The 23172-nt window shown below is 35.9% G+C and overlaps 1 protein-coding gene across 3 annotated transcripts in view; it reads left to right on the forward strand.

Moving 5' to 3' along the window:
- Window positions 1–23172, forward strand: part of LOC120625162 (putative oxidoreductase GLYR1 homolog) — a 66055-nt gene that overhangs the window by 26323 nt on the left and 16560 nt on the right. The gene's annotated exons all lie outside the window — the stretch shown is intronic.

Below are 23172 nucleotides of genomic sequence, written 5' to 3' on the forward strand. Positions count from 1 at the left end.
TGGGGTGTTATAATTTTGACCGCTTTGTCTGTCTGTATAGATGTAGCGATAAAATAAATGGAACGTTTTGAATGCGGGCGGTTTCTTACATTACGTAGGAACGTTATCACTTCTGAGCAGGTTCTTTAATAGGTTTTCACTTATAGGTCACATCAAGACGCTGTTGTCGTGTTTTAAGTTTGTATTGCTAAGTAGGCAGGTACCATTTTCTGGATCACAGTACTGAGCTTCGAATAATAAGAATAACATTCTATGAGGCCAGTTTTGATGCGGCTTTTTGTACTCACAAAATATGTAGGTAGGTACCTATATACAACTTAAAAAATAGTTACTGTGTCCTGTGAACCTTTTTAAAAACATGCATTGACATGTATTTTGACTGTCGGCGGAGAGTTTTTAGGTGCTTCATAACATAACAGCTTGCGGGTTCGATGCTTCCGCAAATATTCATTGCAGGTGCTAAATTTTGCGTGTCACCTCCAGAATACCAGACTGTGTCTACGTCAAGAATGATTAAAACTGCGTCTGCCAGTTATCACCACCAAAATAAAGAGGAATAGTCTTGGATATTTAAAAAAAAAGACGTGTGTACACCGACTTATGTACACGCGTTAGAAGTTATACTTTGGCTTAACAAGAAAAAAATCTTTTCGAAAATTTTATCTTTCGTCTTATTCTACGTTTGTAGAAAAAACGACACTAACAATATAACAAAGGTATTGTTTGAATTATTAAAAGTCAACTGTCTACTAAAATGTTGACTATAGTCAACATTTATAATGCTAACTTCATGGTGTCGGTCTTTTTGTGACGGTGTGCGCGCTTATCGTAAAAATTTACTCTCAACATTTTTCCCTAACCTTCATTATTATATTATAAAAGCAAAAATACCTTACACAGAATTTATGTACTTTTCTCAGTCGATATGCAAATCTCTAATATATATCGGTTTCTATAGTTTGATAAAATAAAATTAAAACATGTTCCATACTCTAAAACCCGCTTTTGAACAGCACGTGAATGTTTAAATCTCTGGAACACACTAATCAAAAATTTTATGATTTCACACAAAATAAATCTGCAAAATCTATATTTTGCAGATTTATTTTGTGTGAAATCCACTAGTCCGCACTTGGCCAGTCTGGCGGACTAAAACGGTTAGAAACCCTTCTCATTATGGGCTGAGACCAGTGCCCTGTAGTGCCCCGGTAATGGGTGATAAATAGTTATTATGACTGTGAGATAAAGAATATCACCGGTTCTTGCGGTTGGAGTGTTTACCAATGCCAAGTAATGCTGCGGTCGTTCTGCCTGACAGTTCCCGAAATTTCGATATTAATCTGCCAGTAAAAGCAGCTTTACTTTATTATTATACTTATAGTTTTACCGCGACTTAAAGATTAATTTAGCGCTTTATATAATATTTAATGCAATAAATAGTATGTCAGAAACAGATAGAAATACGATTTTCACTATTTTATATTAAGTGTGGATTTGAGTGCTCGAAGTTTATAAGATTCCCGTTTGTATTTTTTTTTTTTTTTTTTTCTATACATGATATAAAACAACATTTCTTTTGTAGGTAAGGTAAAGTGGGGTGAACTGTAGCTTAGATAGAAAGAAGTTTAAATATTAGATTAGAAATTTGTACAAAGCTACAAAAATTTACATTTTAAACTTTCATCTATTAAACTTTCACTATCTGTGATAACTGCTTTTTAATAAAAAATAATGTTTTTGAATATGAAACATGGAACTTTCTTAAAATCTTTCAAACTCCATTTTGATTTTTGTCTCATTATTGATGGATACTTATAAAATAGGCAACCAAACTTCGAAATTCAAACTTGCTCTGAGATTTCATTAGTCAAGTCTCTTTTATAGAGTATGCAATCCACAGTAGGTATAAGGTAGGTATATTATGTTAAGAACAATAATTAAGTCACTAAAGTAAACTAGATTAATTTACTTTAGTAATCAAAAGGCAGGGCTTACTTGCGAATAATTGCGTAGGCGTTTTGAATAGAAGTACCTATTTGGTTGTTACCTACGCAGGTATACGTCGTTTTAATTAAGTTTCTGCTTACGAAATTTACCTACTAAGATTTTACATAAATAATATCTGCATACGTATTATGTGTAGGTACCTATTATTTTAATTGTAATAATTTATCGTGATAATTTTTTTTTTTTGCCATAAACTTTTTCATGAATGTAATGATCTTTGTAACCTTCATACCTATCTACAATGTAACTAGCTAAGGGCTGATTTCACCGTTCGTTTTCGAAGAAAAACGTACGTTTGATTAAACCTATTTTTGCTACACGTTCAAATGTTCAAACAGCAGCTCTGCATTACGTTTAAAGCATAAACAAGTTTAGCTTGCTTAAACGCGTTTACAGCCAGTCAAGCTAAGGTAAAGCTTGACTGCGTCCGATGATGTATCCTTTCCTGCAATCTTAAAAATGTAGAATGACTTTTTGTCGTGAGTACTTTCTTGGTGCTAATCGCCTTTTTCCATACGAAGTAACAGAAATACTAAAAACATGAAATATATATCCACATTTTCATATTTAATGTGCTAACTGAAAAGGAAAAAAAAGGGAACTCAGATGACCCTCGTACGTCTGTCACATTGAATTAGCTGTCACGTCTGCCCAAAAATAAGGCGTTGCGCAAACGTTTTGTTGACCCAGACTAAAAAAGAGAGGACAAAAAAAGTCGCCTTAATTCTTGCCCAAAATGCGTATTGAAAAATGCTTGAAACCAAGGCGTTAAAACCGCGTCCGTGTTGATGTGCTTTACGACCAAACGTTAGGCGCCGCGCTTGTTTGAGGCAGCCAGAATTTATATGCACAAAGCACGCGTTAGTTTAGCATTGCCTTCAATGAAATATGATCTGAAACTTTAACCTCCTTACTGGCGCATTGGTGAGAGTCGTGGTCTTATTAGCGGGAGGTCCCTGGTTCGATCCCTGGCAGAGGCATTTTGGAATTTATATTTTCAGAAATTTCTCTGCTCCGATCTGGTGGGAGAGGTTGCGGCCTAGGCTGTTTATCAACAAAGACGTGGGTGATGTAGGTTTCCGCCATAATCACGCGGTACACGTTTTGATATAACTGCCATGCCATGAACCCAACAGGTTAGCCTGCTACTATCTACCACGGTTACCAGATCGATTCTTCCTCTTATCGGGACCAATAACCGATTTTTCGGGGATTTGGTCGGGGGAAATAAAAAAATAAGTTAATAATATTAATTATACATATGTAATATATTACGTAAACAAAAATATTTTTGCATTGCACTGTAGATATAAGAAAAAAAAAACATAGTAGGTATTTGTGACACATAGATAAAAACCGAATGAGCATGTTTATTGTTTTTGTTCTTGCCATAAGTATTTGTAATTTTTTTTTGTGTGTTGTTTGCAAGTTTCGTTTGACGAAAATGTGAACTTTAAATTATCGAACTTGTTTTTCGGGAGATTATTTGCTTTGTCGGGAGTCGGGAGGACATACAAAAATTCGGGAGAATCCCGCCAATTCCCGACCGTCTGGCAACCCTATCTTAGACTGCATCGTCACATAGCTTAGATTGCAATCCTTCCTTGTAGTGGAATAATAAAAAAAAATTATTACTTGTTGCTAGTTACCGAAAAGTGTCCACGTTTGTGCATCACCTTATAAACCTAAGTGCCTATCTAATTATCCTTATTTAAGTAGTCGCGTATTCTGTGACGCAAGTCGTTGTTTACCGTTTAGAGCGTCCCCCAGAGGTGTCTCGAGCTACTTGGATTATGTGCTTCATCTTTTATTAGGTACTTTAGAAGTTAATGCCTGTAATATAATACCTACCTACTAAAGTTGAGTTACCACTATCGCTGTGGCATACTAATGTGCTGTTTAATTAATAACTTCATAATCTTCGGTCTGTTAATGCTCCAATGTTGGGCATGGACTTTCTCTTTCATAGGAGACAAATTGTCTTCGTTTTATAATTTTTTATTAGTGTTTTTACCTACACTTGGAGGAATTATCAATTTTGTAAATTTAATATGCATATAAAAACATTCGGAACCGACAGTATTTGAACCTGCGACCTCTCTGGCAATCGCGGCCTGAGCGTTTTTTCGCATTGGTTGGTCGCATCGATGCCGAAAATTAGTATATGCCATATACAAATTTTCGGCATCGATGGTAGGAGAGCCGTAGCTTAATTGGAAAAAGCGCTCAGGCCGCGATTGCCAGAGAGTCGCAGGTTCAAATCCGTCTGTTCCGAAAATTTTTATATACACATTAAAATTTAAAATTTTTTTTAGATTACTCCTTTCCATGATGTGACCGTGTGGTGACGGCAGATCAGAATACAGTTGTCGCCACACCCCCTCTTCTATCTTCCTGCGGTTGTCGTAGTAGGTGACTAAGGGAATATAACGGAGACTGACTGGGCGGCAGCGTCCTCTGTCCTACTTCTACCATTTACTGCGATCACCAATCACAGTAGCCCATAGTCACAGTCTGCCAATGGTGATTGTGACTATGGGCATTCAATACTATTGTGACCTCAGAATTAAGAATATACATAATTCATAATTCATTTATTGTATAAACTGTGTACATATAATGGTCTTATGTGCCAAAAAGGGCTTACAGTTTGCCATTTCAGGCGTGCAATATTATTAAAGCAGTGAGCTTACAAATATAACAGGAACTGTACACAGTTTCTGTACTGTTCTTAATTCGGTGCACTCTGCGTCTGACTAATATGGAAGCATCAAAAACCACTCCACTTTAGAATGGCTTTTCAAACAAACGATTTGTCACTTCATACCATTTAGCAGATGTCGGTAATTACTTTACCTCAAAAAAAATGAAACGTTCCGTGAAATGTTCTAAACATTTGAGGTTCACCGTAAAATGGGAATATAGTGAGACGTGCGCGGGGCGTTTTCACTGTTTTTGGACATGCTCTCTATCAATAATGGTTGACTGAGGATTCAGTATGTTCTTAATTCAACGATTGGGAGAGGCCTTTAGTCGGTTTGTTATCCCAGGCTAAAAATCATCACAAGGATGCAAGGTATCCTAAGTTTCGTCAATATCAGTTCAAACGTTCAGTGCAAAACAAAGGTTAATATTTAATATCCCACAAGTACGGTTCTCGCATCTTTGTTCTCTTTTCGCAGAGTATAGCGCAAATTAAGCGTAATTTTCATAATATATCATGGATTTCCGCAAAGTAACGCCTGCTTCTAGCTATCCAATCTTTGTTCTCATCTAAATCGGTGCTGTGGTATAAACGAACATAGGTTACATACAAACAGACACGCTTTTGCATTTTAAAATATTGCTATGAATGGATACGTACCTAGTTATTTATGAGTTCATTTTGTAGGTAGGTATTTGTGTTAGCGGTGCGCTGCCGTACCACTGCGGTATTTATGTTGTTGGCAAATATTTAAACATGTAATTTATCATTTTATTTAGTCTATAACTTATACCTATTTCGCACGCTATCGAATATTAATAGAGTCACATGACTTTTCTAAAACCTCTTTATATTCGAGTTTTATAAATGAAGAAGTTATAGGTAAATTAAACACCTTGCTCAGGAAATAGTTTATTTGGCCAATTCTGATATACCTAGTTAGATTTTTTTTTTAAGATTACTACCATCAGTGAAGCTTTACACTTTAATACAAATATATAAATAATAGTATGATACATTATTATTTAAATCATAAAAGTTTAATTTGACTTTAAAATAAAAACAAGGTTGACAACACTATCTGTAGTAACAGAACTACATTTACACCTCTCAATGTCAATTTCCGGAACCGGATGGCCTAGCCTAGGCCTTCCGTGAAACGTTGACGACAAACTCATTACGATAAGTTTGCATTAATTAGTAAATTATGGATTTTACGAGTAATTTCTAGAAAAAACTACAGACAGTTATTAAATAAATATTTTCACCGTGCACGTTATTAAAAATTAAAACCAAATTTTATCCACTTTAGGAGGGAGGGAATGAGAGCGTTGTTCAACCACGCTGCTGCAATGCGGGCTGACTGTTTTAACGTTTTTATCACCGTATTTCCTAACTCCAGGTTAAAACCACAGAGTAAGGATATTCATTAAGAGGACCGACAAAGCCGTCTAGACCGAGCTATTGCACAGCAGTAGTGATAAGAGACCTATATTCCCTATAGGAACACATATATGCCTTCCACTATCGCGACGCTGCGCCCCACTATCCAGACTAAGTCTGGTTTTACCACGCGATCATATCCATGTGTATCTCTTTGTTATACTGTGCTGGTATTGAGAATACCTTGGCATTAAAGACCACATGTTTTAGTCTAAACTGGTAATGGAACTCCGAACCCCAAAACCTATAATCGAATATGCTAACCACAACAGCAACGGGGTAGATTAGCAGACATAATAAATATTATTTATATCCGCGATAGGACAAGTCTCGTTTTCGGCAAGTTGCCGCGCCGCGCCGTACGCGACAGGTGGCGTGGTGTTTGACTATAATTAAATAGCGCGTGGAAGCACTGTCATTTACATTTTCTAATCACTTGAGTACTTAATCGGTGCGACGAAGCGAAGAAGTAATAAATTTATTTATTTTATCAACTGACTACCAAAAGGTTCATGACACAACTTCATTATTATTATTTCAGTTATTCCCTGCTAATGCTTATGGAATGAAATTAGGAATGGTCCATACTGATCATATCACACTAATAGTATAAATGTCAAAGTTTGTTTGCAAGTGTGTATGTTGATTACTCCCTCACGCCGCAAGTTCTTTGTCAATTCGGCTTAATTTGGAGTTGAATGCTCGGCTCAACCAGCGAACCAATCTGTATGAATTTGGAATAAAAATATATGGCATCCTTGGGAAAGTTATCCCCAAAAAACAAAAAAATCCCAAATTTTTAACAAACAAAAAATCTCGGATTTAGTCTCGCATAATGCTCGTTGTACCTATAAGTAATGCGTTTTTAACTTTATTGCAAACTAGACGTGCCCTGCGGCTTCGCCCGCGTAAATTACCGAACGCAGCGTACAGCTTCATAGTCTCCCAACCTCAATAAATCAGATGCCAAAGGTTATTTCAATAGTACTAAAAATTAATTCAGAAATATGGTAAAGTACAAGTTATGTTTTTCGCCATAGATTATCAATAGTTTCAAGATCTTTCAACTTCATTTAGCAACACCCAGTAACTTAACGTTGAAGGAATTGAGATCTTAATCGAAGCTGTGAAAGCCATGGGTAATTTTTAAAGTAAAGATGAATAACCACTAGGCCATCGCATATTTCTCAGATTAAAGTGTAAGCACATCAAAACGTATCAGTCAAGATAAAGGCAACAGTAACTAGGTCACCCTTCGAATTTGTTTTACTTACTTGGGGCTGTGGTTATCTTAGACAGTATAAAACAACGGCGTGATTTACGTTCTGTTGTAGTAATTTGCTGCACTGACATTATTATCAACAGCCTATACTATACTATAAATTCAACTGCTTTGCCCTTATAACTATGAACTTCTTTTCGGGGTTGTAGTGTGTTTGTAGTTTCCATACTGCTTTAATATGTTTTCTGGGCCCACATCTTCATCTAAGCAGGACTTAGTTTCCTCGGTCTTATAAGTTGGAGGTCCTCGGGGGCGGGGGAGGAGATCGGGGCTAACGTAAGATCTTTTATTTAATATCATAATTATTATTTTATATATTTAATTCATTGCGCGTTTCGGTTTCATATATCGTGGCGACACAACGAATAAAGAATTTTAACGTCACTCAAAGAAGTCTTATATATTATGTGTTCGCATAGGCTAAGCGTTCAAAACTTTTGTAACTTTGTAACAACAAAAATCCCGCTACATTGTAAAAGTGAAAGAACAATCGATTTTCTTAAGTGAATTGCCAGAACTCCCAGCACGCTTTACAAACCGGCTTCATATCATTCTAGAGACTCTTAGAATCCGTCTGATCCCTTGTTCTTTTCTCTCATATACCATTTTCAAGGCGTGGAAGCGAGTCAGAGCATTCATTGTCGTCATTCATGGACGTCATCCGTCTGCAAGGTGTGTGTGAAATGTTCTTGGCCTTGAGCTTGGATGCTCTATGGCTTCAGCTTTATTGGGGTTTCGGAGTGAGCTACTAAGTTTCACGGTACATAAAATCTCCATGGGTATGGCGATTTATGACTAACACGCAAAAAAGGTGCGTGAAATGCACATTGCGGGATCGGACTGGTGACGTGATACGAACTGTGTTGACGAAGTGTATATTTTGTTTGATTTTTTTTTTTAATTCTTTATTTATTTGGAACTTTTTTTTAAATAATAATTTTAGCCCCATCGTTCCCTTGACAAAAATTAATACTTTCTTCTTCTTAACTTCAAATCTACCTTTCATTCTGGCTACCTCTGATAAATTTGTTTAGAGGAACATGTCCAGAACGCAGTCTTAGAGCCATCACAACTTGTTGGCGCTTCTATTTTGTACCTACTAGAAATAAATAGACAAGGCAATCATAATTATCTCAACCAATGAACATAGGTCATCATCATCATCATCATTATCAGCCCACTACAAGGCACGGGACTTCTCTCAGAATGAGAAGGGTTCAGATTCTAGTCCACCACGCTGGCGATGCGCTGATTCTTAGACTTTACACTCCTTTTAGAAAATTATGGAGAACTCTTAAGCGAACAGGTTTCCTCACGATGTTTTAATTTCCACTGGTCTTGACATGGTCCTATGGCGCTTGTGTCGACTAATGTTATCTCGTCTACGTGGGCGGCTTACTAACGTTGCAAGGATTAATCGGTCCTCAGGATCATTAAGTAAGTATACTTGCCTGCTTTCTGCTTGCTTTTCTCTCGCTTGAGTTATAACCAATAACTCTGAACATTCTACGAAACTCTTCATTTTATTTTTCATAACGTAGCTATTTTTTGCCTGCTGAGTGTTTCTTAAGGTTTATAGTGAGTCTCATAGTTAGCGGCCACGATTCAGAGCCATGAGCATATAATAAGAACATACTATTACATAGACTGTGACAGGGGCCAGTTAAATATTTAGATAACGATAAAACTTTTGCTCTGTGACGTAAGAGATTTATCATAGTGTGTGTGTGTGTGTGTGTGGCAAGGACGTTCGGTTTTTTGCACACTCGGGCCGTTAGCTCGATAACAGCTGTCTATACAACTGTACTGTTTTTGTTCACAATAATGTTACTGCTATCTTTTTCAGATTCAAGTGGGCTAGGAATATATCTATTTTAGGAATACGAAAATCATTATGAAAATGCGCGTTATAAAAATTTGATGAAAGTATATTTTATCGAACACACACAATATGCGACCTAATTAAATAGCTCCATCGTGGCTCCATCCAAGCAATACTAGATATGAGAACCGCCTGACTTGTCTTTCAAAAGTACTTATAAAGTAGGTCTTCTTGAAATAAATGCATTTTGAATTTGGATTTGGATTTGGAAAACACCAAGTTAAACTACGTGCGTAGGTACATAATCACACACGTGATTTTTTTTTATCTAGATGAGAGCTCATATTTTGAAGTCGATTTAAAAAAAATATGTTTGCCGCGTGTTAGCAATCGTTAAAAAAAGAAGTGAAAAGGTGTTAATAATATGTAAGTTACTGCTGATTCGGTTAAAACGTGCAATGTGTCGTAATCGGTAACTGGGTCTCGGCACGCGCTCCGTATTACGTTGCGATAGGTTTTATTGTGCCTAATATTTAAGCCGAACGCCGCTTGTTACAGTAATTGTCTTGTAATCGATCGTAGGTTAAAATTGGAGTAGGTAGGTACAATGTGTAGTATGGTATGTTTCCTCGGTTAAGGTCAAAGAATTTTTTTTTATTCAAATACTCGTCCCTCCTATATATAAGGCTATTTAGAAATGGTGTACTACAGTACTTAATACTTATAACTATGAAAGACTTGTTTGACAATTTTTGCGTGAGTTGTCATTAAAAATACGCAGTGAAAACCATAACAACAGCTTAGTTTACTTTTAAGGTCAAATCGTGTCTCTGATTTGCAACACTCAACAAGCAAAAAAGTTATGGATCTGGGAAATATTAAAACAATAATTTACACGCGTGTTAAATACGCACAAAGGCATAATATATACATGTAAGTTTTTTCATTGGTTACTTCAAAACTAAAACACACGTTGTTTGAAACTAAAATCCTCATTTCTCCAATTAAGAATTATCGATCATCAAATAACTCATCTGATTAAAATTGATAGATAGGTTTATATCGTATACTAGCTGTTGCCCGCGACTTCGTCTGCGTTTGATTTTGTTTTTAAAGTATTCAGTATCGTTAAGCCTTAAATGAGTATAGTAGTATATATATGTATAACATGTGACTGTCAATTAATTAAAGACAAATAATTTGCAATAAAATAAAATTGCGACTATAATTAAAGATCTAAGCTATCCTATCTCTTAAGTTGGAGCAGACTGCTCACGGTGTGCCAATTTAATTTAAAATCGGTTAAGTAGTTCAGGAGTCCATCGCGGACAAACATCGTGACAGGAGATTTATATATATTAGATATAAAAATCTATCATCTGGATTTTCTTTTACTGGATGTTTTACAATGTTACGTTTCATTGAAGTTCTAACATCAAGGCATGTTTAATAGATTATAGCAGATCATTAAGAACAGAAACGTTTTTTCGTAATTAAATTAGTATTTGCAAAATAATAGATTAATGTCGACGAAACTTTTGCATTCCGAGAACTGTAAATTGGTTTAAGATTCTACTTTGTTGTTTTTTTTTTTTGGTTTAGGTACTGTTATAATAAAAACAAATCGAAATTTTGCACGGCCGCTCGAATCTGACTGCCATTCTTAAAAATAATTCTTGATCGACTAAAGTTATAAATATTGTGTTTTTAACGATTGAATAATCATGAATAATATTTAAAACACAAAATATATTTTCATCCAACCTAAACACTGAATATCTTTTTGTTGACCAGTAAGTTAATTAAATTCGAATATAAAATCGAAGCACCCGTACCAGTTATTCAAGAAGACGGAATTTTCCAAAACGAACAGATTTCTGCGATAGATTAAGTATTTGTTTACAAAAAAACCCTATGAAACGTCATGAGCACTTAAATAATTGATTATAAACAAAACACATAGATTAGTTTCCTAATCTGAAAATTCCAATTGTAAAGTAGGCAGTTATAGATTGTACACAAACCTTAGCAATCCATCGCTTCAAAATTCATTGACGTAATGCTTAAACAATTTATCTAAAATAAACTACCATTATTAATAAAAAGTAATTTTCTGTTTTATATTATAAATGTCTGAGAAACCTACAATAGATGGAGTCCTTGTAAAGAAACGTGAACTTAAAATAGGGCAACAGCTTCATCTCAACCTTACCTAATTTTTGGTAATTTTCTATGTTCTTTTATCATATGTCTCACAATAACTTTTTATTTTTTTGTTTTAGGAAAAATTCAATTTTAATTTTGTATGGCAAATGCCTCTTCAGATTACTTTAATTGATAAGAAAGATGGCTTTTTTTAAGAAGTACTAATCTAAATACAGTATTCGTATTTTCTCTTTTTATATCGAAGGATTTATTTCCCTCCCGTTTTCTGTCTATCTTTTTTTGTTGTCTGTGAACAAGTTATAAATAGCTTAACTTGTATCGCAAATCGATTAGCAACTACTATTCGTCAATTGAGTTTAAAACAGCCAATTTATGCTGGCCGGGTGGTATTCGTGTCCGGAATGTTCGAGAAAAGAATTAATTTCGATTGAAAATTAGTTGCAGTTGATTTAGCATTGAGAACTCTATCCCCCTTATTAATACATGGCGAAACTTCAGGATAGTTACGCAGTGTTTTGTCACACTTCAACTGGCAGCACGTTTCAAATGTCAGAAAGTGACAAAACACTGTTACTACTCCAATGCTGCATAACATTATAGTAGGTTGTTTATAAACTTGTTATGCAGAATAAAAATAATTTACGCAGCGGCTATTATCTAAAAACATATCTATCAAGACCAAATATATTTAACTAAACAAAATGACCTTCTGGCGCCAATTTTGTTCTGCATAAATCTATGAACTAAACTTAATTGACAGAACTGAAAATAGTGCTATATACTTTTCCACACTCAACATAGTGAATAGGAAGGCACTCGCTGATGGCCAATTTAGTTTAGATAATTGTTTGCAGCAGAATTGGCACCATTTTCTGCTGTAATTGGTTGAAGAGTTGTGCGTGGCCGGGTTTTGCAAGATGTACGTATTTTTCAAGTTTCATTCCTCGTTTGTTTTTGAAACGCATGTGTTTCCTGTCATTATACCTAGTTAACAACACACACAGCGGGAAATACCTCGCATTGTGTAAGGTTATTTGTATGTTATTGACTTGATTACATAACGTATCTAATCAAAGTTGCTTCATAGTATCGTCCGAGTGTCTACGTTTTAAACAATAGAGTACATCGTACGGGTGTGTCGTGAATAATCTTCAGAATCGTATTAGTCTGCGGACGTATACTGCTCGACATGACCTTTCCCTCAGAGTTCTAACTCACCCGGTCTTCTGTCTTTCTTATCCACCCGCTTCCCGTCCCCATCCACGAGGACGGACGACATATTATATAAATTATATTGGAGTATGTCGTCCGTACCCGTGGAACAAGTCCTACACTACGCTTATTTGTTCGCTGTATCACTCTAGGGCTTTAGGGCTGGGTTCATCAGCAAACACCTACGGCAAGCTTAGCCTGCATTTAAACTTGTCGATGGATTTGGCTATGTTAGTGATCTTTACCCTTTTGCTTATCTCTATCGTTTTGACGATTTCATCGTCGACGTCTAAAGATTTTAAGGAAAAGTCACTGTACGATTTTTTTTAAAAAGACATTTTAAAAATTACTTTTTGTCACAGAACAAAACTTCAATCTAGTGCGTGTCTACTGCTACAAGCGCGGGAGAAGACAGTAGGTATTCTTCAGCGTTGGTCGCAATTAAGACGAGTTTAGTGGTAAGACGCGATGGTGTGATGAGCGAGAAAACCCCTTGAATTAGAATTATATGAAGACGGGAAGGACCTATGTTTAAAAACTTTAGTTTTTAGGCATAAGGTTTTGTCGTAATAAATGCATAATCTTGCACCTGCTGATAGTTTGTCTAATACCTGCCAAAATATAAAATCTGGAATTCAAGTGAGTTTCGAGATTTTAAAATTTCGTGATTCTTAAAGATTTTAAAAAAATCCTGTGAATTTTTACAATACCTAAGCATCTCACAAAAATATAAAATGACATGTTTGTCAGATTAATAAGATTTCCATAAACATAGTGTTTAACGTAATTTCCTATCCATATGTCCACAACAAACCTATCCGGGTATTCTTTTTATTATAATTTCCTCACTGCCAGTTAAAACGAATGTGAAAATGTGCGTAATGTACATAGTGTGTATACGTACAATAGTTTTATGTAGAGCATTAGTATATCCATCTCGTAATGACTCAAAACCTACTAAAGAGGATATAATATTTTCTTATCTAATCTCTTTTAGATAACGCCTAATACTCCGCAGTTATGGCATACTTACGACATTATCTCGTTTAGATATTTTGCAACCGACTTCTGTCATAAGAGGAGTTATTTTCATCCTTACCATTATCCACAACACTTTTTTACTCACAATTACCATTATCCTCAAAATATTTATATCCTACTTACTGCTGGACGTAGGCATCGTCTTACAAAGGAGAGATGCTTTTACAGCATAGGAACAGAAATTTCTTGATTGAACCTAACTCCTACGGTCAAGCGCGTGATCGGAAGCAGCACAAGTTGCTCAACCATATATATATGCGAGGAATAGCTTGTTGCTATGGTAACCTGTGTTTGTGTTAATCTCATAACGGACCACCAACAATGGTGTGTCTTGATAGATATGATTCTTTTATAAAAATGTAACTGCTTATAAGCGGAAGCTCGTTAGACGTCAAAAATACTGTGGGAATGAAATCCCCCCAGGATGGCATTAATTCAAGCGTCTGGAAGCAATCGCGGCTAGGAATAGTCGCGTTAAAAATAGATTTAGTTCTTACGATGGTCACGGACGTCACGGCACTTTGATCTGTGCGTGGGTTTCCCGGAGAGCACGGCACTGGGGTGTAAGTTTAATATACCTTTATAAAATCTTCGTTTGAACCGAAGCACGTCTACAGCTGGACATAGGTACCTACATAGGTATTTTTAAAAGGTTTTTTTTCGACACAGTTTTGTGCAAGGCTTGTATTAAGTTACTTCCTGCAACTTCATTTATTTATTTATTAAGGACAACTAACAACAGATACATTAGGGCTAATTCTAAGTTTACGTTTACACTACTTTATCGGTTGCCGTGCAATATCCCTGTATATCAGCTCATAGGACATAGGTACATAGGTATTTATTTCCACAGGGTTTAGTGCACCGCTTATATTAATTGATTCCCTGCTCCCTCCCTTTATTTATTTATTAAGGACAACCAACACCTGATATATTAATACTTACTTTTAGTAATAGTATTGGTAGCGTCCCAACTCTGTGTTTTTCGGTGCGGTGTTACTTTAGGAACTTTAGACCACAACATCTATCGGTTCTACCAACTATGTGCCACGCTCGCTGCCACTACAGCTTCGTAACTCGCTGAGCTATGTCAGTATCTTTGGCACCTCTACGGTCTATTAGTTCTGATTTGATTGAGCGGCGAAATTCCATAGCCCACTGATTGACTTCTTTTAAAGGCTAGTGTGTGAACGTGTGTGAATTGTTGTTTTAATGCTATTTATCTATTTTGCTGTTGCCATAGTAATCTTAAATTAAATGTATTTAAACATCGCTGTGGTTATGGTTGTCACTGCGTATTTTTATGAAAATTTTGTATAGTTATTTCTATTAAATTATTTATATAAGGAAAATAAACTAAATTTTTTGAGAATTGGGATACTGGAGTGGCTTTCCCGCAGAGATTGTAGACCTCCCGTCACTAGGTGGACAGACTTCAACAAGCGACATAACACGAGAGTTTGGTAATGTCTGCAAATCACTAATGTCTAGCAGAGCAAGTCTCACAGTTGATACGTGTTTGTGGATGGAGTGCCATTGGCAAAAACTCATCATATATTATTCAACATTTTTCGGGAGTCTACATAAAATGTAGCATAATTACTTGCATTATTATTCACCCAATTCAGAAAGTCATTTAATCACACAGATATGCGGCGGCTGTCTGTTTCAGAATGCTATTGTTGTTTAGTGGTTGCGATTATTATTCCGAGCGTCACGTGACAGTGGGCCATATTTCGACAGGCGGCAACGCTAGCAATTCATATGCTGTTATGACGCCAGATTGTATACGTACAAGTGAGTTTTATAGCTGAATTGATACTCAATTACACTAGGTATAGTACCCTGTTTGACAAAGGTAGGTTGAAAATCAATTCCGAAAGAAAATAAGTAAGATGCTAACAAAATCTCTATATATATATATAAAGTTAAGTATATTTAAAGGTATATTTAAAGTTTTGTACAAAATACTTTTTTTTTTTTTAATTGCCCTATAGATGAGGAGGGGTTAAAAATGTTGCCAAGCTTTCAAGATACAAAAAAAAACAATTTCTGTTTAGCTTAAAACACTGACATTCTAACTTAAAGATTAAATTCTTAGATAATTGTTTTCACATTCAGGTGTTAGCGTTCGTTTATTTTGTGCACGTAGTAATTATTCTCTAAAAAATAAACTTATTAAAATATCCCTTGTTTACAAAAAAATCATTAAAATACCTTTTGACGAAAATTTTAAAGAAAAAATTTTTTACATCACCGATTTATAACTATTATCTACTGCGCTTACTGAAATATGAAGCTATGACAGATGATGATATATGAAGATTCATAAATAAAAAAGGCTCTTCCGGATTCCCTCGTATGCTCGAATGCAGGTAGTAGGTACTATACGGTCGGACTGGCACGGTTCAGCGCATACGAACTCAAGTGACCACAAAACCGTTAGCAGTTCAATACAATTTCGCGGAACTGTATTCTAGATTCTTCCCCATTGTTAGGTTAGGTTATCTTAAAAGAAATCAACCCCAGTGCCTCGGAAAGTTAAACTTAATAATTACCACAACTTATTTAGTCAGTGAGTCAGTAATTATTATTGGGTAGCAGTATTTTAAAATTCTTTGGCTTCACTCTCTTTCGTTCCATTACGTTTAATTTTAACCTATTTGTAACACAAAGTGTGAATTTTAAACTTAATTTTAAGGACAAAAAAAATCCTGTGCAATTTATTTACACTCGGCAGAAGTGTAACTCCTGAAAAGTAGCCTACGTGAGATTGAGATAGATGTAGAGTATCAGAACTATTAGGATAAATGTAAGGTTTATTATTTACTTTCTATCGTATATTGTTTTCTATCTCACTCTGTCCTATACATTTATGTGTTTGTGTCACTTCAAAAAATTATCATTTTATAATAATACTGCTTCAAGCGTTGGTAGTAACCGTCCTGTTTCCAGCAGAGGTACACCAATCTCGATGACGACACTGTCAGGTTGGCAGCAACTCTGTTTAATAGAACGCAGTTACGGTTGAAAGCGATCCGATTAGCCCGTCCACTCGCATCCGATGTCCTTGCCCGATATTATCGCCGGCGAACGACGAACGAGCTAATTAAATAATATCCATTATAGGATTACACTACGTATTCTCTTTTTAGAGAAATTGTACGCATGTTGCTTACGTAAAAAAGACAAATTTCTGAATAACGAACTGAGCAAGGCGAGATTCACGAGTTTACGTATATGATTAGGATAAACAACGTGGTTAATACTAAGGATTGTAACGGCTGCGGGAGATGGGGGCGGCGAAATTTAGAGGCACGACCACTGCACGTATCTTCATGTAAAAATTTAACTCAGTATGCAGCTTGTATTTTAAATCCCAATTAATGTAAAGTCAATATAAAATTTATGACTTACACTTCATCGCTAGTGGTTCAACAGTTACATCAAAACTAAGTTAATATAGCTACGAACTCAATCAAATCCATTATCGAAGCCGGCAAAGTTATGAAAAATCGGCACTTAAATCGGTCCATTCGTTGTCACACTTAATACCCAGCGGTCTGTAGGTTGACACACTGACACACCTAGCAGGCAAACTAATAAAAAATCAAATCGCACTCAAATCGGTCTATTTGTTGACACATTGTCATACCGGTCAAGGTAATATCACCCCTCTTTATGCATTTGTTAAAGTAAGGGGACATAAACATTATATTTTGACAGACTGTGCGATAGATATGGGCAAAATAACCATGTGTGTATTTTTTTTACGGAAATTATAAGAAGGTTATTTCACAGACACAAATATGTTTAAAACCACACGCCATAGTAAGTTCTTTTTTACATTACCGTCCGTATAACACGGAAGGACAAGGCAAAGTACGTGTACGTAATGATATTTAAAATGAACTATTATAGTCCGGCCGCTGAAAAAATGTGTTCTTGACGTCTGTCAGTATGAAACAATAACGAACACTTAAATATGTCAATTATTATCATTTTTTGTAAGTTGATTTAATGGTATTCCCTTTTTTAATGATACAAATAATTCACCGCCATTTCGGCAAATCCTTGTTTAGTACTTTTTTCTGTTTTATGCGAGGAAACAATTATCAAATTAGTTCAAGAAACAAAAGGTAGTTCAATATTAATTATTCATTTGCGCCACTGAATTAATAAAACTTTTCGACCGCGCACGTTCTTGCTCTATTTTAAAATTTTGAAAGGAAATGCGCATTCAAAGTAATAAAAATCGAGTCTAAAACACCAGTGATTATAGCGTGCTACGAGTAAGTGCACTGTTATAATAAACTCAATAGAACATAAAACTGTCCAGCAATTACCTTTAGGTATTGACACGATTAAAAGTGCAAAAGGATTTCACCATTGGCTTGGTGAAAAAAAAAAAACAGCCAACGTTTTGTTATGTTTATTTTAAGGAGGAAACAATTTCGTAGTATATTCCGTCACTTGCCATACCTTTAAGAACCCTCTAGCAATGCAAAGAAAACGGGCGAAATACTCCAATCCGCGGAGATTTTTTTATCCCGACAGTATTTTTACGATTTTATCCAGTGTATATTTTTTATCGAAGCTAGTTAGTTATTATTATTATGCAATCCCTGTAGACCTCCATTGTTCAATGTGCTGGTATATTGGCAGTTGGCCCTTCTTGCTGTCTATCCCAACACATTAGCGTCAGTCGGTGCTTCGTTTACTGTCAGGGACTGAGAAAAAGGTTGCCATACAACTTGAATGAACCCTTCCACATTTGTTCTTGCCAGGGACTTTCTACGCTTATTGCGAAGCACTCACTGACGGATGCTCACTCACATTTATTGACGCTACGTGGATTACGCTGTATAAAAGCTGTAAGATCTCCAAACCAAAGCTGAAAATGCCGATTTAACAGATACTTTATGTGAATATAAATAATAGACGGCAGCTTCCGTTGCCTCTTATATTAAAACAGGGCTAAAATCCTACCATGTCCTGGTTCAATTCTTGTCTCCGAGACACAAATTGACAACAGGAGACAAAAATTGGTAGGATTTCCAGATTTCCAACAAGTATATTGCTGACAGGGGATAAATGTACAAGTCAAAACACTGCAACAGGGAATAGGCGAAGTTTCCCGTTTATTATTACACGCATATAATTTTGATATTATTTCCACTACACACATTTGAAATTTGGGCAAGCAAAGATATTCTATGTGACTTATTTTAATCCAACCAACTTAAATCGCGCCCGTTATAAGCTTTGCTTTTTTTCCCACGACATGACACCGCTGTTATTTACCGTCCCTGACAGAACGAGGAGCTGTCCTGACTTGTGACCCTGCTAAGTCTAGATATACCATTATTATTTGCTTGTTAAGTCATATGCGGCCTTTCTATGCCGAACAATAAAACAATACATAACCCCATCATAGAGAATGGATTATACCTACTGTAATTTATATACATTACATAAGGAATAGGATATGAAAACAAACAGACTTTCGTGTGCCAGAGGCACCGTGTAAAAGGTGCCTATACTATGATTTAAAATTTTTAAACAGATACAATTTAAAATCGGTTCAATTATACAACACAAATTACTTTCCTTCTAACACAATTTTTGTTTTTTGTCGACGAGGGGGAAATCTCCTGATTACGAGATATCCGCATTCTAAAGAATTGGGTTACATGGGATTTCTACCCACTTAAACCCCCTCCGTGGCCGTCCTCAGCACATGCAGGAAGGCTCCGGCATCTCCTAAGAATGCACCGGGTGCCTCCCTTGTACGACGCCCTTAGGGCACGTCCCGGGGAAAAAACGCTTCTCCAAATTTATTTGTCTGGCTGAGAGCCACGGTATCCTGTGCTACATCGAAACTGCCGTCTTTCCAGGGCCACATAGGAGAGCATATATACGTACCACGCTGCTCTAATGGAGGCTTAATTTAAGAAAACAATAACTTCTCCACCAACTAATTACCATATCGTGACTCGTGCAACTGTAATTTCGGTATTGACTTTTTCCGAGCGAAACGTCGAGTCATGTTATGCGACTTTTATGAATGAATGACGCAAGTATCCACCCGGCACACGCAGTGCGCACGGGAAGTCGTATGGCGATGGCTTCGACTGTTCCATATACAATAAATACCTAGTGTATCATTTACGATTTCTGTAGGGTTCCGAATACTTGAAGTTTATAACTCTTCGGTATTGTAACGAAGTGAGTTTTAACAGTAATCTTGTAAATTGGATAAATAATTAAACTTTTGATAACTTTAACTTGAAAAGTGCCAGATATTTTACTGAATTGACATGAATGTTAACGAATGTGCTAACAATTTCTACTTATTAATGAACAGTTTTTAAGAAATAATTAAAATTATATTTGATCCACAGCCAATGTTCATGACATATGTGAGTGAGTATTTTGTTATTTGCATTTTCATTACGCTTTTCTTCGTTTTAGTCGTTATTACAGTATTATTTAATCACAGTTTTATGTGGCAAACCTTGACTTGCATTAAATGAGGAATTTAATTCTCAAACAAGCGCGTTAACAATATAAAAATTTGTTAGTATGCCCGCAATATACCTATGGTTTGACATGGTAATGATTACTATTATTTATTAGCTATGGAGCTTGCTTAATTATAATTTATTATGACATTTAACTCTTCGTACTTAAAAATATCTCGTAACCGAATCTCATTAGGTTACTCACCCAGTCTAACTGGACTCACCAATTATTATTTGCATGAGGATCATTTAGACGATGTTATTCAGATAACTTTTGAACATAAAATATAAACGACGAAATATTTTTAAGTACGAAGAGTTAAATGCCATAATAAATTATAATTAAGCAAGCTTCGTCTAAAACAATAACAAATGACAATTTCACTTTCAGTGCATTCGAGATTGTTTCTCACAGCTTAATTATACTACTGTTTCACACGGTACCTACTTAGTCAAATTGTAACTAAAATATAAAACACACAGTTGCATACTAGAGATAGTGCCAAGTCAGATTGTACGTATTCTCCCACGCTTCTGCATTGCGGGATCTTCGGTATTTGGCAATACCTGAAAACCTACGTCGGTTATGATGAATATTTTAATGACTTATCTACATCAGTTCCGATTTTAAATAAGAGTTTTTATAGGTTACGGGTTCCTGTAACCAATGTTGTTTACGTGCTACGGCGTACAGAGGCTACTCGTTCGTTTTGTTCGTCTCCAAACAAAACATCATTTGATGAAAAGAGCGACCGTTATCGAGCACGCGTCACTATGGAGATGACATGTCCTCATCGATTAGCAATTGTAAAACGAAAGATTGTTAAAAAAAGAAAGAAACAGAATAAAGAGCGCTGTTGACTCGAGTCGATTACTTCCGAAACAATTTTTTATATTCCCCTATTTTCTATTTTATCGCAGTTTTGATTTATAGACATTGTTTTGACGAAGCGGTAGCGATTTGTGCATCGGAATTTGTAAACATTACATAACTACTAAAAAAATAGAATTTTTAGAATCCTTCGGTAAAAAGTTAGTTTCACGTTCCACGGTGTTCCCACTCCGGTGTTGTTGAATGTCTAAACACCTGACGGCAATGCACGTGAATGATTACGCAAACGCCCGCCGAAGCGAACCCACCGTGAGCAGTGCGTGCCCCGTGAAACCGTTGAAAGGCGTGGCGGAATAACAGCACGTTGAACAACGCCAGGACCGTGCTGCGGGAAAACGTGTTAGTGATACCTGAAAACCATTCAAACACTGGCAGCGGGTAGGGAAAACTCACATTAGTTAAATTCTGCACTTTCGCCTAACCTTTGAAGGTATCCAGCCTCTAATAACTGGACGGTCCTTAATAGTTCAGAATGCAGCATTGGTTCTCTCTGAAAATTCCGAAAGCAAACAATTACATGTTGAAGAAGCTTGTGATTTACTGTCGCTCTTCCAATCGTATTTCTATCCGGGATATCCACCTCTCGGGATATCACCATACGGGATGTATGGTCCCGAGGATGGATATCCCAGTCCTGGATCTGGGTCTTTTCACCTAACCTGGGTCACTTAACCTAAATTTAAAAAATTAGTAGGTTATTTCAATACCGGTTTTAAACCGCGCTTGAGCATGATTCGCCAATAGTTTAGTGCGGCAATGTAACCAGCTCGCTTGGCGCCAATCTAGGTACGTGGTCATGACGTAGATCGTCGTTTCAATAGTGTTCCATCTCAACTCTATGTTACATTGCAAAATTTCCAATAAAAAGTAATAGAAAAGAAAGTAAAATATGCGTCTTGTATTTTGAACCGTACTTTTACATTTGGAGCAAGTTTCTGTTCGATCGCCAGGTTTCCGGGTCAAGGTAAATAGCTTGCTACGTTTTAGGACACGACCGAGGAGCTCTGAATTACTATCTAGAACTAAATCAGTTCTAGATAATCAATTCTACATTTGTCTCTTAAAGAGCGGTGCTTAAAATTTTACCACTCAAACGGATAGACATTTTTTTAATGTTTATGTTTAATCGCGATGTTTGCATGATTACGGAAATGTTCAGCCGTTTGATTTTCAGCCCTTTCTATGAGTAGGAAAAATAGTCTATAGGAAATTAATCCAAAGCTTTTATATATTTTTTACTTCCACTTGCCTAATCGACTTATAATTTGATAGACTAAGTGGATTACTTTAAGAACCTACTGTTTATGATAATCTTGACCTGATGCAGAACTAAAACAAGAACATTTTCAACCCATGGCTTTCTTAAATTAAAAGTAACCCATAAAAACAACATAACAAACGAACAGACAACAAAAAAAAATGTTTCTTTGATACAAGCATCCCGTAAATTTTCATTTTGTAAAAAGCTTTTATTTTAAAGTTACAAATGGACACAATTTTATTTATTTTTCTAAATTATTGATAAAGTTTTGTCGTTGTCCTACAGTTGCAGTCGACCATCGGTTATAGAAATGATGATGATGATGATGAGTGGATAAGCGATCGTCAAAGATAACAATATTGATTGCCTTTGTCCTGACCTTGATTACGGTTTGAGTGCGGTCTTTTGGTGTTATTGATAACAGGTGATATTGAACGATCGAAAGTGATGACGCATTCAAGTTAAGTACGCTCTAATCTGGGAACATGCGAGATATTACACTGCTGCCCTCACGAAAAGTTCAATTGACTGTGAAACATAACCGAAATCAACAAAATGAGTTTTACATTATTTACTTACAATTGTAAGTAAATAATTATGTATCTATCGCGAATCTTGTCCCTTACTAAGCATAACCACAATATCTAACTATACGGGATTGTGGTTTATGATTTACTTAACAAATTTGACATAACTATAGTTATGGAAAGCTTAGTAATATCAGATATTGATTTAAAAGAAAGATAATTTAATATGAGATATTAGACATAGTTATTACATATAGCGTGAGCGTGCGGCCTGCTAACGCTAGCATTGGT

This window comes from Pararge aegeria, chromosome 7, assembly GCF_905163445.1.
Source record: "Pararge aegeria chromosome 7, ilParAegt1.1, whole genome shotgun sequence".
NCBI classification, from domain to species: domain Eukaryota; kingdom Metazoa; phylum Arthropoda; class Insecta; order Lepidoptera; family Nymphalidae; genus Pararge; species Pararge aegeria.